Genomic DNA, 14,213 nt, shown 5'->3' on the forward strand with positions numbered 1-14,213 from the left:
GGTGAAACCCCGTCTGTACTAAAAATACAAAAATTAGCTGGGCATGATGCCAGGCGCCTGTTATTGCAGCTATTTGGGAGGCCAAGGCAGGAGAATTGCTTGAACCTGGGAGGCGGAGGTTGTGGTGAGCTGAGATGGTGCCACTGGACTCCAGCCTGGGCAACAGAGTGAGACTCCATCTTAAAAAAACAAAAACAAAAACAAACAAACAAACAAAAAACCACTTAACAATAAAAATCTCTCTTCTACCATAAACTTAATTTGCTTAATTACCTAGATCCCTCCATGCTCAACTATAGATACCATTGTTGCTAATGTCTTAGGTATTTTCCTAGAGTGCCTTTATATCAAAGCAAATATAAATATATATTTTGTTTTACCACTCTTACACAAACAGTGGGTAGTGATTAAAATGTCGTGCACTCTTACTTTTTTCACTAAACTACAACTTTTGAATTATATAATAACTATAACTTTTGCTTTTTTTGCTATGTCTGATAGATTGTTACCTACTAATACACAGAGAGCTTCCTCTTTGTTTTATACAGATATGTACGTAACTTTTGCTAGCATGCATGAACTGAGCATTTATGTTATCTCCAACTTTTTGCTAATGCATATGGTTGACCATAAAAACCACTGTACAGTTCATCATTAGGTACTTACATGGATATATCTAGAAAAAATTCTAGAAGTAGGATATCTGGGTTAAACGTATATGCATTTGCACTTTTGTAATCTATAGAGGTTATACTGATAATGTATGAGAGTAGCCTGTTTCTCCACAGGTACATAATTGACACATATTAGGATTTTCTAATCATATTGTTTCTAAAAAAGGATATTTAGGCACTGTTTTAATAGGCCTTTTTCTTATTAGAATTGAGGTTAACTAGCTTATCATATGTTTAAGAGCCATTTTTCTCTTTCACTGTGAACTTTCTAGTCAAAATTAAAATTTATTTTTCATTGCTACTAACCATCTTGTTATACATTTGTAATTCTTATATATTAGAGAGAATAGCACTTTGTATTTGACAGAAATTGGGAATATTGTCTTGTCCTCAGTTTATCATTATGCTTTGAGTCTGCCTATAAATTTTTGTTAATGCAAACTTTTAAAAAACGTGCTGTTTCTCTCTCTCTCTCTCTCTCTACATATATATACACACAAAACACATATATATGTATATGCTGCTGGACTTACAAAAATCATTAGAAAGGATTTCCTGATTAGATTAAATCTTTGACTCATTTTTAATTTACCTCATTGTAAGGTGTCAGATTTATATTAATCCTATTTTTTTGCTCAGATGTCTGTCCGTTTGTCAGAGTATGATATAATAAATAACATATTTTCCTACTGAGCTGAGATGCCATGTTAATCATTTAATACATTCTTATATGTGATTGGGCCTATTTATGATTTTTATTTTCTTCTATTGTCCTCCCTGAAAGCTTATGTCTTCACACTGTACTTATCTAATTATTAGAAATTTATAATGTTTTATTGCATGAAACAATTAGGATGCATACATTATTTTTCAAAAATTTCTCTAATTTTCTTAGTTGGTTTTTCACATAAAATTTAGAATTAGTTTGTTTAGTAAAATAAATAAACAGCCAGCTAGTGTTTGGTATTTTCGTGGGTATCATATTAAATTTATGAATTACCTAAAAAATAATTATGATCTATTTTAATATGTCTTTCTTTTCAAGAATATGTTATGTCTTGCTTTTTTTCAAGACTTCTTTTGTTTTAGTGAGAATTCTTCATGTTGTACACACTCCTAAATATGTCATTCATATTTTAAGTTGGAAATTTCTTGCAGTATATTGTATGTGGAAATTATTAATTTATATACAGTAATTTTATGTAACAAATTCTTATAACATCATTTTATTTTGGGATTAGTGTTTTAGCTGATTCTCTTGGGACTTCCAGGCATACAATTGTGTCATATTCACATGTAAATCAACTTACTTTTTTTTCTACAAAGTTTTTCTCTTTTGAGTTGACTAGTATTAGATACAATATTTAATAACAGCAATGAGAGGAGGCATTTGTCATTCATTTTTTACGTTAATAGAAATGCCTTTAATATTTTCCCATAAAACATGATGATGGCTTTGGGCCTGAGAATACTCTATTTTATAAAGTAAAAGATTTCATATATATATATATATATATATATTTATATTAATTTTTTATTTTTTATCCAAAATTTTGCTGAATTTTTAGTTTCTATAGAGATCATGTATTTTTTATAAATATTAATATTTTATATTATATTAATAGTGATAACTAATATTAAAACATTCTTAAGTTCCTGAAAAAAAACTTATCCAATTATGAGGGCTGTCATTTTAATAAGCTGTGTATTAATATTACATTAAGAACTTTCCTATATCAAATATAAAAGTGCTCTATGATTTTTTTTTAGTAAAGTTATAGTCAGGTTTTTTATCAAGATTATACTCATTTGTACAGAATTTGGAAAAATTTATCCTTTAGGATAATTTAATTGTCTTTTAAGTAAGCCTTCAGTTGACACAAAAACCTCAATTTACTATTATAGCACATCTATTTTGTTTTCTACTTAATAAACTATAATTTAATTGGCAATCAGAGTGGTTCCTCTTTTTTATTAACATCTAAGCCAGTTTTGGACACCAGGAAATTATCTTTCCAAGTGGCATTATGGGAATATTAAAAGAACTCATCCCTTTTTAACACACATTTTAAGTTAACTCCTAAAGAGGGTAATGGGAGAAATATATTCATCCACTTAATATTTACCATGGTAGATAAGAAAGGAAGAGGGGGTTCAATAATTCAATGATGACTTAAAAGAAAATGACTCTAAACTCTGTAACTGAAAACAGAGTAGGTATTTCTGTTAAGTTGTTTAATTAATCAGTGAGTTGTAAAGTTAATTCATCATTCAAATAATCAGAGTTGTTTTTTTTTTTTTTTTCAAGTTTTATGGCCCCTACATTTTGAGAACCCAGCTGCATCTGAGAACCAAACTTCTTGGAAATTCTAAAGGGCATGCCATAGGCAGCCTAGCTACTTTAACAGAGCATTTCAATCAGCTTTTCTCCACGGTTTGGCCAAATAATTAGTATGTTTCCTGGTAACACACTGAGAAAGAAAACTGGTATAGAATCTTCCTAACAATGGACCAAGATGAGAGAAGAAGCCAATCATATTCATTTCTCAACCTTCAGTCTTCTTGCATATGGGGGAAAGGTGTGTCCTCAATTTCAAATATGTTTGAAGATTTAACTATCACATGCTTAGAAATTTTAATTTTTCGATTGATACTTTGTTTTACTCAGGAATGATCAGAAAAGTTTGAAACTGCACGATTACAATTCACAAAAAGAGGAAAAACCAGTTGTAATTAGTAAATTTAACCAGAAGTTGAGCTTCATGATATTTAAAGGGATGGTGGGTTTTATGATTACTCCTCATAGATTCTGTCTGTTCAAGTTTTTAATTACTAGATCTGACATTTTGCATGAGTTTGTTCATTTGATAGGATCTGGACATTTAAAAATAAAACTAAAAAAACATTGTTCGATATACAAAGATACAAAACCAACTTCTAAGTTTGCCTTTTGGGTTTTCCGGATAGTCCTTTAAAGCAATTTATTTTCAACGTTTCTCTAGACACCAATCTTCAAACTATTCAAGTAATGGACAATGCTGTTTAACAATGTGTTTTGGCTCTGATACTAGCTTGATTTCTTGGGTGTAGTGTGGCAAATACTGATTTGAGTGCTATAAGAGATTATTTTAAAAGTGTACTGTATATACTTTTAACTTCCTCAGATAAAAATCTTTACCAGGAAAGATACAGCAGTAACTGTAGACTTTATAGGATGCTCATAAATTGGTATACATTTTTAGTTATTTCTCTATATAAGCATACTTTGGTAATGATGAATAAAAATTTCTGTTCTCTGTTATTTTGTGGGGCTGTGGCTGACAATGAATGAGAAAGCACATCTAACCCGTCATGTATTTTGGCAACGAAAGTATTCACCGTTGGAGTCAGGAGCAGGCCACTGAGAAAAAAATCAATCCCTTTATTTTTTGGATAGTATAACTCAGCTGGTATGGCCATAATGTCCAAGCACTTAGATTTGAGCAGGAAACTGACACCAATGAAAATGCTATTGTTACAATGCATAGCAAAAACCTATATTGAAAATATTGTTGATGGATATTTAGATGAAGCTGTTTCCTGACTCATTCCATTTTTTAAAAATCAATAGCTCTGTTGTATCCAACAGAGGAGTTAGCAGGAAGGATAGGATTATAGATGAAAGTTTTGAATATTTCAAAACAGTGAGGCAAGTGAAACTCTCATACATGTTAGCAGGAGTGTAACTAGCTCTACTTCCTTGTAAAGCACTCTCACATTCACTTATCATCATTTCAATGGACATATTCCTTGACTCAGAAAATGTACTTCTTAAAACATACACTGTAGGTGCAATCACACATATTCATGAAGAAATAAGCTTAAAAACATTCATCGCGGCTGGGCGCGGTGGCTCACGACTGTAATCCCAGCGCTTCGGGAAGCCGCGGCGGGCAGATCATGAGGTCGAGAGATCAAGACCATCCTGGCCAACATGGTGAAAACCTGTCTCAACTAAAAATACAAAAATTAGCTGGGCGTGGTGGTTTCCTGTAGTCCCAGCTACTCTGGAGGCTGAGGCAGGAGAATTGCTTCAACCCGGGAGGCGGAGATTGCAGTGAGCCGAGGTCGCGCCACTCTACTCCAGCCTGGCGACAGAGGGAGACTCCATCTCAAAAAAAACAAAAAACAAAACAAAACAAAACAAACAAGCAAAAAAAAATTAGCTGGGTGTGGTGGCATGTGCCATAGTCCCAGCTACTCAAGAGGCTGAGGCAGGAGAATCACTTGAATCCAGGAGGTGGAGGTCGCAGTGAACGGAGATCCTGCCACTGCACTCCAGCCTGGCAACACAGATAAACTCTGTCACAAAAACAACATCACTACCACCAAAAAAAAAAAAAAAATTCCATCGCAGGATTTTTATTATAGCAAAATTTGAGAAAATCCCAAATGTCATTAGGAGAACATAGGTTGAATAAATTATAGTAATTCATAAAAGAGAATACTATCTTGTGCTCACTGAGGAAAAAAGGGACTACTCACTACAAACTGATATTCGACAAACTTTAAGCTATTTTGTTAAGTGAAAATAAGAGCGATAAATATGAATATATGCCTATATAGTATAATAGAATAGTACAGCCTATCTCTACAAGGAATCCCAAAAAGCTGCTAGCAGACCTCTGATCAGAGTAATTCAGAGACTGGAAAACTGGGAAGAAAGGGAGGGACTGGAAGGAAGAAACACAGCTGAAAGGGACTTCTATGCTTTAAACTCTGTTTGATTGGTGAGAACTGACATGTCAATCCTCTGAATAAACACTCAGAGAAAAGAGCCTTTAGTCAGTCACCTAATTTTTGTTGAACATCTGTCTTATATAGACATATATTTAATCTGATTCCCTTGTCTTTTCAGGAGAATTATAAAAATCTCCCTGAAGTACAGATTCTTTCAGCTACCTTTCTTATTAAGAAGGACAAGAAAAAATAGTCAAAAAACTGTTGTTCTCCAACAGTGTTCTTTATTTATATTCACTGAAATCTTGCTGGACGATCACCTCAATTTGACAGAAAACACTTTGGTATCTGATGTGGTGCTTGCAGGCTGACAGAACTTGAGAAGGAGAGAACTGCTTCACCGTCACCTCTGATGCTGAACACATTCTGAAGGTTCAATGTGACAATTGAGGTTGATACTCTCTGATTATTCTTTTGTCTTCTCAGGTTGATATGGAGCCCATAGTGATATTCAAAGACAATCAGCTTCTCAAGGGTGATGTAAACAAACACTAGAATTACTACGATAAGGCAATTATTCTAACTTCATTGAATTTACCACTAGAACCACTATTGGATCCTTTGATATGATCTGATGTGGGAAAGCCTGTCTTTTATCAAAAGCTGTTTCTGTTATTTTTGTTGTTGCTGTTGTTTTAATCCAAGATGTCTAACTAGAGACATTGGATGCCAGTTGTCTACAGAGAGAAGAACCAAAATTACAGGTGAATAATCATGGTCTGGGTGAAATACTGAAGGAACAGTGCCAGAACCTATCCGAGAATGCATGGGAAGAATCTGGGGTGCAGAAAAAGAAGGAAGCAAGAGTTTAGCAGTGATTGACCCCTGTGGAACTCACAGTCCAGTAGAAAGGGCAGGTGAGGGTGTATTTTGCTCTCCTAACTCCTTCAGGAGACTGCTGACTGCCAAACTATTTGATAGCACCTCTTTCTTTGCTAGCCCAAGTATTGTTGTGGGTGGCAATTTGGGAAATTCTTGAGGGCAGAATGCTGGGTGGCCAGCTGGCATAAGTTCACTCACTTGCCCCCAACACCTGAGCTGAGGTAGAGGGCACCATACTGGTTGTGCATCAATTGTGTGCCTCTATCCTGCCCAGGAATTCTCAGTCCTTATGTCTTTGCACCACTATATCTTCCACAAATATTTCCCAGAATTATTTCAGACTGTGACAACTGCAAAGGGCTGGTGGGACTCTGGGGTGCTGCATGTTCCTAGAGTTCAACCCTCAGCATAGGCTGCCTTTAGGTGAAGCATGCAGCATAGCAAAGCACCCTCTGGGACAAAGGAAACCAAATTGTGCACTCTCTTCTGCCAGAGATCTCCCCACTTGTGAGAAAAAGGTAAATGCATCCCTCCCAGCAGAGACATGGGTACAGTTCTGGGCTCTACAGGAATAGAGTATGGTTCTACACCAACAGAAAGGTGGCACCAGTGCCCAGGAGCAGACATGAATAGGGGAACTTCTACCTACACCTGACCCACTGCTGCAGATATGGCCATAGCTGTTCCCACTGGGGTTTGGGATGGATGCACCTAGGAAAACATGTCAAGGTTATGGTGGGCGGTGGCTGCACCCTATTGGCAGTGTGCACACCAGCCAGTACTTGCATGAAGGGTGAGGCAGGAAGTGGGACAGAGTGGCAGACACCCCAAAAAGGTCCCACTAGCCCTCTAGCAATGGATTCTAAGCAAAATGAAAATTGTGAAATGACAGATAAAAAATGTAAAATATGAATTGTAAGGAAGCTCAATGAGATCCAAAGGAAAGTTGAAAACCAACACAAAGAAATTAAGAAAAAAAGCAAATCAGGATATGAATGAAAAATTTACTAAAGAGATAGATTTAAAAATAAAAACGGAACTAGACATGAAAAATTTATTGAAGGAATTACAAAACATAGTCAAAAGCTTTAACAATAGGCAGACCAGACCAAACAGAAGAGTGTCAGAGCTTAGACAGGCCTTTTGAATTAACCCAGTCAGAAATAACTAAAAAAGAATTCTAAGAAATGAACAAAGCTTCGAAGAAATATGGAATTATGTAAAGTGACCAAACCTACCAGTTATAGGTATTCCTGAGGGAGAAGAAAAAAAAAGTAACAAGCTTAGAAAACCTATTTGAGGGACTGATTCTGAAGTACTTCTCTGGTCTTGCTACAGAGTTACATATTCAGACACAAGAAGCTCAAGGAACACCGGGGAGATACTTTGCAAGATGAACCTCATCAAGGAATAGTCATCAGACTATCTAAAGTCAGTATGAAGGAAAAAGCTCTAAAAGCAGCAAAAGAGAAGCATCTAATAACTTATAAATGAAATCTTATCAGATTAACAGTGCACTTCATAGCAGAAAACTTACAAGCCAGGATCCTATTTTGTCCTCTAAAAAGAAAACAAACAAACAAACAAAAAACCTTCCAGTCAATAACTTTGTAGCTTGACAAACCAAGCTTTATATTTGTAGAAATAAAGTATTTCTCAGATAAGCAAATGCTGAGGGAATTCATCTCCCCTGGCCTGGTTCTACAAGAAATGCTCAAAGGAGTTCTAAACATGGAAATGAAAGGATGATACTTCCTGTCCTAAAAGCGCATTAAAAGTATAAAACTCACAGATCGTATAAAGCAATTACACAATTGAGACTAAAAAGCAGTTTATTTGCCACACACAACTGCCTGTATCACTGACCCAAACTTTTAAGTGCTATCTGCTTCAATTTCCAGACAAATAGACTGTTTGTACATTCAGTACCTTACCCATTTGGCATTCCCTTCATTTTCTCCGTAGATCCAAAATAAGCCTTTTCAGTGACTTGCTTTCTGTTGATTTCCATCCCATTTCTTTGATCTGTATCTGTAAGCTTTTCTAAATCTAGGAATTGGCTAAATATAACACATGACGGACTGAGTTGAACACCAGAATTCAGGATGAGATGCTCAGATTTACTAAATAAGTTCTGGCCTACTTATGTGCGCTATGACTCCAACAACAGTTTAATTTTCAAAGACTTCACTATATTGTTTTGATTTGCCTGGTTCATATGGTACTACTGGTGCTCCCACTGGTCCCTGCTGATGCTGTCTACAGAGGCAGAAAGGTGGCCTCTGTGTGGCCACTTACTTGGTGTATTCTGAAGGAAGAAAGGAGTCCCCGGACCGTGGTATAAAAAAACTTCCCTGTTAGATGCTTGTTGTGACAGTTCAATCTCTGTCTGTTGGGGATGGATAGTGGCTCCCCAACTGCTTGTTGTGATGTGATCTTCTGCTGTGTTTTTTTTTTTTTCTTTTTTTGAGGCAGAATCTCACTCTGTCACTCAGGCTGGAGTGCAGTGGCACAGTCTCGGCTCCCTGCAACCTCTACTTCCCAGGTTCAAGCGATTCTCCTGCCTCAGCCTCCCGAGTAGCTGGGACTACAGGTGTGTGCCACCATGCCTGGCTAATTTTTTGTATTTTTAGTAGAGACGGTTTTTCACCATGTTAGCCAGGATGGTCTCAATCTCTTGACCTTGTGATCCTCCTGCCTTGGCCTCCCAAAGTGCTGGGATTACAGGCGTGAGCAACTGTGACCGGCCTCTGCTCTATTTTTTATTTCTAATTTCAGTTTGAGGTTTCTCTCCTGAGAGTGGATATAAAGTATAACCTCGACAGGGCTTCAGGAAGATTGTTTTGTATGTTTAGAGTGTGCCCTTCATGGGATACCTCTATCCTGGAGAACAGTCTAATACCTAAATGTCAACCTGTGACTAGGTGTCCCTCTCAAAGAAAACTTGTTTATTCTGGAAGACCCTTTCGTGGCTTTTGCCTGACCTGTGTCCAGTTTATTTCTACCCATATAGTCACTCTCTAACAGAGCCCTAACTTGGAAAGTAGTTAGGTTCAGGTGTGTTGGTCGGATAAAACACAGAGGAAGCAAGACAACAAAACACATAAGATAACAGAAGCAGTTTTATTACTGACAGTTCCCAGAGAGAAGTTGGGTGGCATACCTTGCAGGTCCAGCAGGAAGGGGGGCTGCTTTCTGGGACATGCACTCTCAACAAGCAGGTGGGGAGCAAGTTAAAGAGAGAGAGGTCTGCTGGATGAAGCCTTTATTGGGGTTCCAAGCATTACCCAAGCAGGCTTTCCTCAGGGAATTTTAATTGGGTTTTGAGCGAGTAGGTATGAGATCCTTGGAGACACACTGTGACTGAGAGGTGATCCCTGAGGCACATCTGCACAGTCCACACAGGATATGGAAGTGAGTGAGACAAATCAAGTAAGTCTGATCTAACTGTCTCATAGGAAACTGATCACCAGGATGTGGTTGTATAAGGTAGATATCTGGATTGTCAATACTGAGGAACTGGGAGAAGGCAAAGACCTGGAAACTGTCAAGGGTGACTAAGTCCTGCTTTTGGTATAAGAAAATTAAACCTATATTCAAAATGGATCCTGAGGCAACATAAAACTATAATAATTCACTACATCTCCCTGCAGGTTTCTCTCTCCTCCCCTGTGATCTCATCAGCTTCTCCAGCATCTCTAGGTCCAGTAGGGAATTCACAGGACTAGTAAGGAAAGAGAGTATTCACTCTGACTACTTATTGTTAGTGGAGCTCCCAATCAATTTCCCTTGCTAAATATGCCGGGGCTAACATGGTGTTTTATGTACAGTTCCCATTTTGCCTGAGAGAGAGAAATGGGCCTACCTGGAATGCCTTTTGTTTCTAGTTTGAGTGTTGGAAAATCTCGGACCCAGAGACCATTTTCTGCAATGCTTGGATCCCAAATCAGTTTGCATTCTGCCTACCACCCTTTGGAGTTCTTTTGTTTCCTTCTCCCCTACTTCCGGGGTTTTTAGTTGTACATAGCACTTACAATTAGGGGAAAATGTGTCTATGCCTTCTTGTTCTGTAACTGAGGTTTCAATAAATGTTAGGCCACACAGTAAGTTTTATGATATCCCTCTATAGATGCTCCTTAGAGTCCTCTCCTGGAATATAAATGCACAGCATGCTAAAAATAAACTTCCAATGATATTTGATATTATAATGTTATTGACATTCTTTGTTTATAGAGAACCATATTCTAGAAACTTTTAGAAAATTCAAGGGTTTAGCCTTGTAAGGTAAGTACAGGTAAATGTGGAACAGCCTTTCTGGTTACCCTCAAGAGAACAGCTACTGGGTTTCCTAATTCCCATAAGTTAAGATATACCTATTTGCCTAAACCTGAGATCATTTCCTGATAATAGTATTTGTCTGAATACTTAAATCACTGTAGTCAAGTTGTATATAGACTATTTAGATTGTTGATTATACTTAATCTTTTATCTTTTAATCCTTCAGAATCATAAATGATTTCTTTTTATGTTTTTAGACAGTGTTGCTCTGTTGCCCAGGCTGGAGTGCAATGGCGCAATCTCGGCTCACTGCAACCTGGGAGGCTCACTGCCTCCCAGGTTTAAACTATTCTCCTGCCTCAGCCTCCTGAGTAGCTGGGATTACAGTCACCCTCCACCATACCTGGCTAATTTTTGTATTTTTAGGAGAGATTGGGTTGGCCAGTCTGGTCTTGAACTCCTGACCTCAAGTGATCCACCCACCTCAGCCTCCAAAAGTGCTGGGATTACAGGCATAAGCCACTGTGACCAGCCAGAATCATAAATTATTTCTTAATATTTAATCCAAGTTCCTAATCTCTTAATGAAAAGAAAGTTTTCCTGTCTAGACATTCTTTTCCTATCAAGTAGAAGTCAATGAAGTAGGTAGTGAATTAACTACCAAAAATGTCACTTTTATCATGAGTCCTGTTCAGACCTCTAAATGCTAAAGAAACAAAATTAGTATAAAAGAGACTGAAGCTATGCTTTGTTTCAAAATGTTTATCTACAAAGCAGCTGAAAGTGTTTTATTATTTTACAAATGAGCCAGGAGTTTGTCTCATAGTCAGCTTTTCATCCTGTCATTTTTGTCTACATCAAACAGAAGGTGCTAGTATTGTTTTATATAACATACTGGAAAGCTCAAGATGAATGTGATAGTCAGAGAGATTCAGAGAGGCTGACATAGTTTCCAAAAGAAGAAACTATGAAGAGGCTGGCTTCTACGTGGAGTCATTGCAATAAAGAATGATACTGGGTGTGATAATAAAAGAAACATTGCAAACATGCCAAGAGAATTTTAATATTCTATTTTGCACCTGAAACTAGAATATTATAAAATTGGATTTAGGAAAAGGCAACATTAGAATACAAAAGTAAGCATTTAAAATGGTTTAAATCTATTTTGGCATATTTTATCTTATTATCCTCATGATCAAATAACTTAATTTCTACATATTCTGTATTTTCCTTTTACTTCCCTATTTCTAGACAGCTTTAACCTGCTATGTTCCATCATCATGGGTCATTCTGTTTACACATTTAGCTCAGAAGAACTCAGGAAAGGGAAAGTGAATTCATATTTAATGATCACCTACTATGTACCAGCAACTGGGTTCGCTGATATTTCCTCTCCTCCTCCTCCTCCTCTTCTTCTTCTTCTTCTTCTTCTCAAGACAACAAAAAGGAACCTCAAAGATGTCAAATAATTACTTATTGACTTCACAACCAAAAGTGGAGAAATTCAGATGAAAATCTAATTGTCTAGTTCAAAGACCATGCTTTCTTCTTTAAACTATACTGTTTCCATATTTCACCCCAATCACATAATTAACTAATTTATTGATCCTCAAAATTATTTTTTAGTCCCTATTAACTGTGAAATGATAAGTATTGTAGAATTTCCTTGCTTATAAGTGGTATGTATTTGGTGATAGTCTGAGATTAGTACATAATTGTTTGCCATTTAGTTACTATTTTAACAAACATTCATTAAACAACTTCTAAATCACATACATCATGTTAGAGATATAATGAGAAATACATTTTAATCCCATCACAACAGATTTCATTATGTAATATCAAAGAATTTATCAACAAACAATGCTATTATTCAAGCAGAGCTCTAAGAAATTTTATGTGAGCACTGAGAAAAAATTATTTTGAGGCATGCAAATATCATGAAGAAAGTAACATTCGGGTTAAGTTTTGAAAGATGAGTATGCATAGAATATAGCGAAAGGGTGATTCAAGTAGATAGGAAAATACAAGCAAAGGCCCTAAAAATTAAATTACGTGATGTAATTCAGACATAGCCAGTTTTTTGTTTTTTTTTTTTTTTTTTTCTTCTTCTTCTCCTGGGGCCAGGGAAGCATAGGAGAAAGTGAAAGAAGAAAGACTGGAGAGAGAAGTTGTGGCCACATTATAAAGGGCTTTGCATGTCTAATGAACTGTGATGACTTTAGAGGGAGTCTTTGGAGGATTTTAAGCAGAGAACTATCATAATTTTATGGGTAGCTTCCTACTTTTATACATAGTGGCTCTTATTCTAGGTATTATGATGTTTGTGTCATCACATTGCAATGCTTTTATGCTAACAATCAGCAAATATTTTCCTTTAAAAAATAAATTAGTAATTCTATAAGACTATCACTTTAAGTGTTTCTCACTCATACACTCAGACATGCTTTCTAATGTAGGAGAAAAAGAGATTATAGTCATCTAGGTGTTGTGCATGACCAGCAGTGTATTTTATCAAAACAACATTTATTATTTGGGATCCTAGACAATGTGTCTCATATGTACATGATTGAAATATTACTGTAGGAAAGAGAAAATATAAAAATCACTCCAGTAGAATAGTGAAGGTATAAAATAGCAAATCAGATGAGAACAATGATTTTCATTACTAAACATGATTTCTTGTCCTCTAAGCTTAGTTGTACCTTATTGTGAGGTCTTCTTTTTCATCCAAGGCAGCAAGAGTAGCCAGTTTTCCAGGGCAGGGAACAGAGTTGTCAAGTCTTTGGCTCTTGCCACTGCCCTAGAAAGTACCATCTAACACTAGTATCTCGGGTATGATTGGCAGTCACTCAGACCCACAGACTGTCCAGTCTGTATCTGCAGATTTCTCTTGAACACCTTATACAGCCTGTAACCAGAATATTTATAATTTTTTCTTGTTTTGTCTTTAGCATGGGACAATTGTCTCTACTATCAGTAGGTAACGTTTCTGGACCTCAGACATTGGTCAGTTCCCCAATTGACCACACTAGGTGAAGAGTCTGTATCACCCTCTATGCTGTCTCCATTACAGATAAATAGGGGATCTTGGACCCATATCAATGAATTAATGGTGTGAAAATTGTCACTTGGAGCTGCCTAAAGTGATCCTAGACAAGATAAATGAAAATCTTTTACTGCACCCAGACAATGTGGAACACATTTTACCACCCTTACCCAGCACTCTACTGAATAAAACTACTTTTTACATAACAAGGAGGTCCTTTTTCCTTTTAATTTTCAATTCCACAGGCTACTCTGTCTGTCATGGACTGCATCCTTTTTACAGTGAAGAGAATGAACCATTGTGGTAATTGAAGAGGAATTTCCCTGTGTTTTTAAATCCATGTATATTGGATTAGCATTTTTATAAGTAAATAGGTAGTAATTCGCAGGTAAACTTTGGAGAGAAGCTGCAAGGTTCACCGAATAAGTTACAAAAATCAGTTCTTCTGATACAGTGATTGGCTAGTTATGCCACATTGATCTCTGGAAAGTTTTTCAAGAGAAATGTAGACCTTATTTATATTAGTGATATTTTACTGATGCTGTCAAAATAATGGCATTCATTTTGGAGTGATAAGGTAGAATAAGCTTTTAAAGGATAAGCCCCTTTTT

General features: G+C 36.4%; 1 long non-coding RNA gene across 3 annotated transcripts in view; it reads left to right on the forward strand.

The window, feature by feature from the left end:
• LOC129059487 (uncharacterized) overlaps positions 1–14,213 on the forward strand; it is a 73,444-nt gene that overhangs the window by 53,413 nt on the left and 5,818 nt on the right. For 2 of the 3 annotated variants that reach the window (XR_010140169.1, XR_008525417.2), the window contains one exon: positions 2,983–3,253. This is a non-coding gene — a long non-coding RNA (uncharacterized LOC129059487). Of the gene's footprint in view, positions 1–2,982; positions 3,254–5,571; positions 6,311–7,613; positions 8,058–14,213 lie in introns of those variants that run through there. The other variant, XR_010140168.1, reaches the window with a different exon arrangement.

This window comes from Pongo abelii, chromosome 4 (genome assembly GCF_028885655.2).
Source record: "Pongo abelii isolate AG06213 chromosome 4, NHGRI_mPonAbe1-v2.0_pri, whole genome shotgun sequence".
Lineage (NCBI taxonomy): Eukaryota > Metazoa > Chordata > Mammalia > Primates > Hominidae > Pongo > Pongo abelii.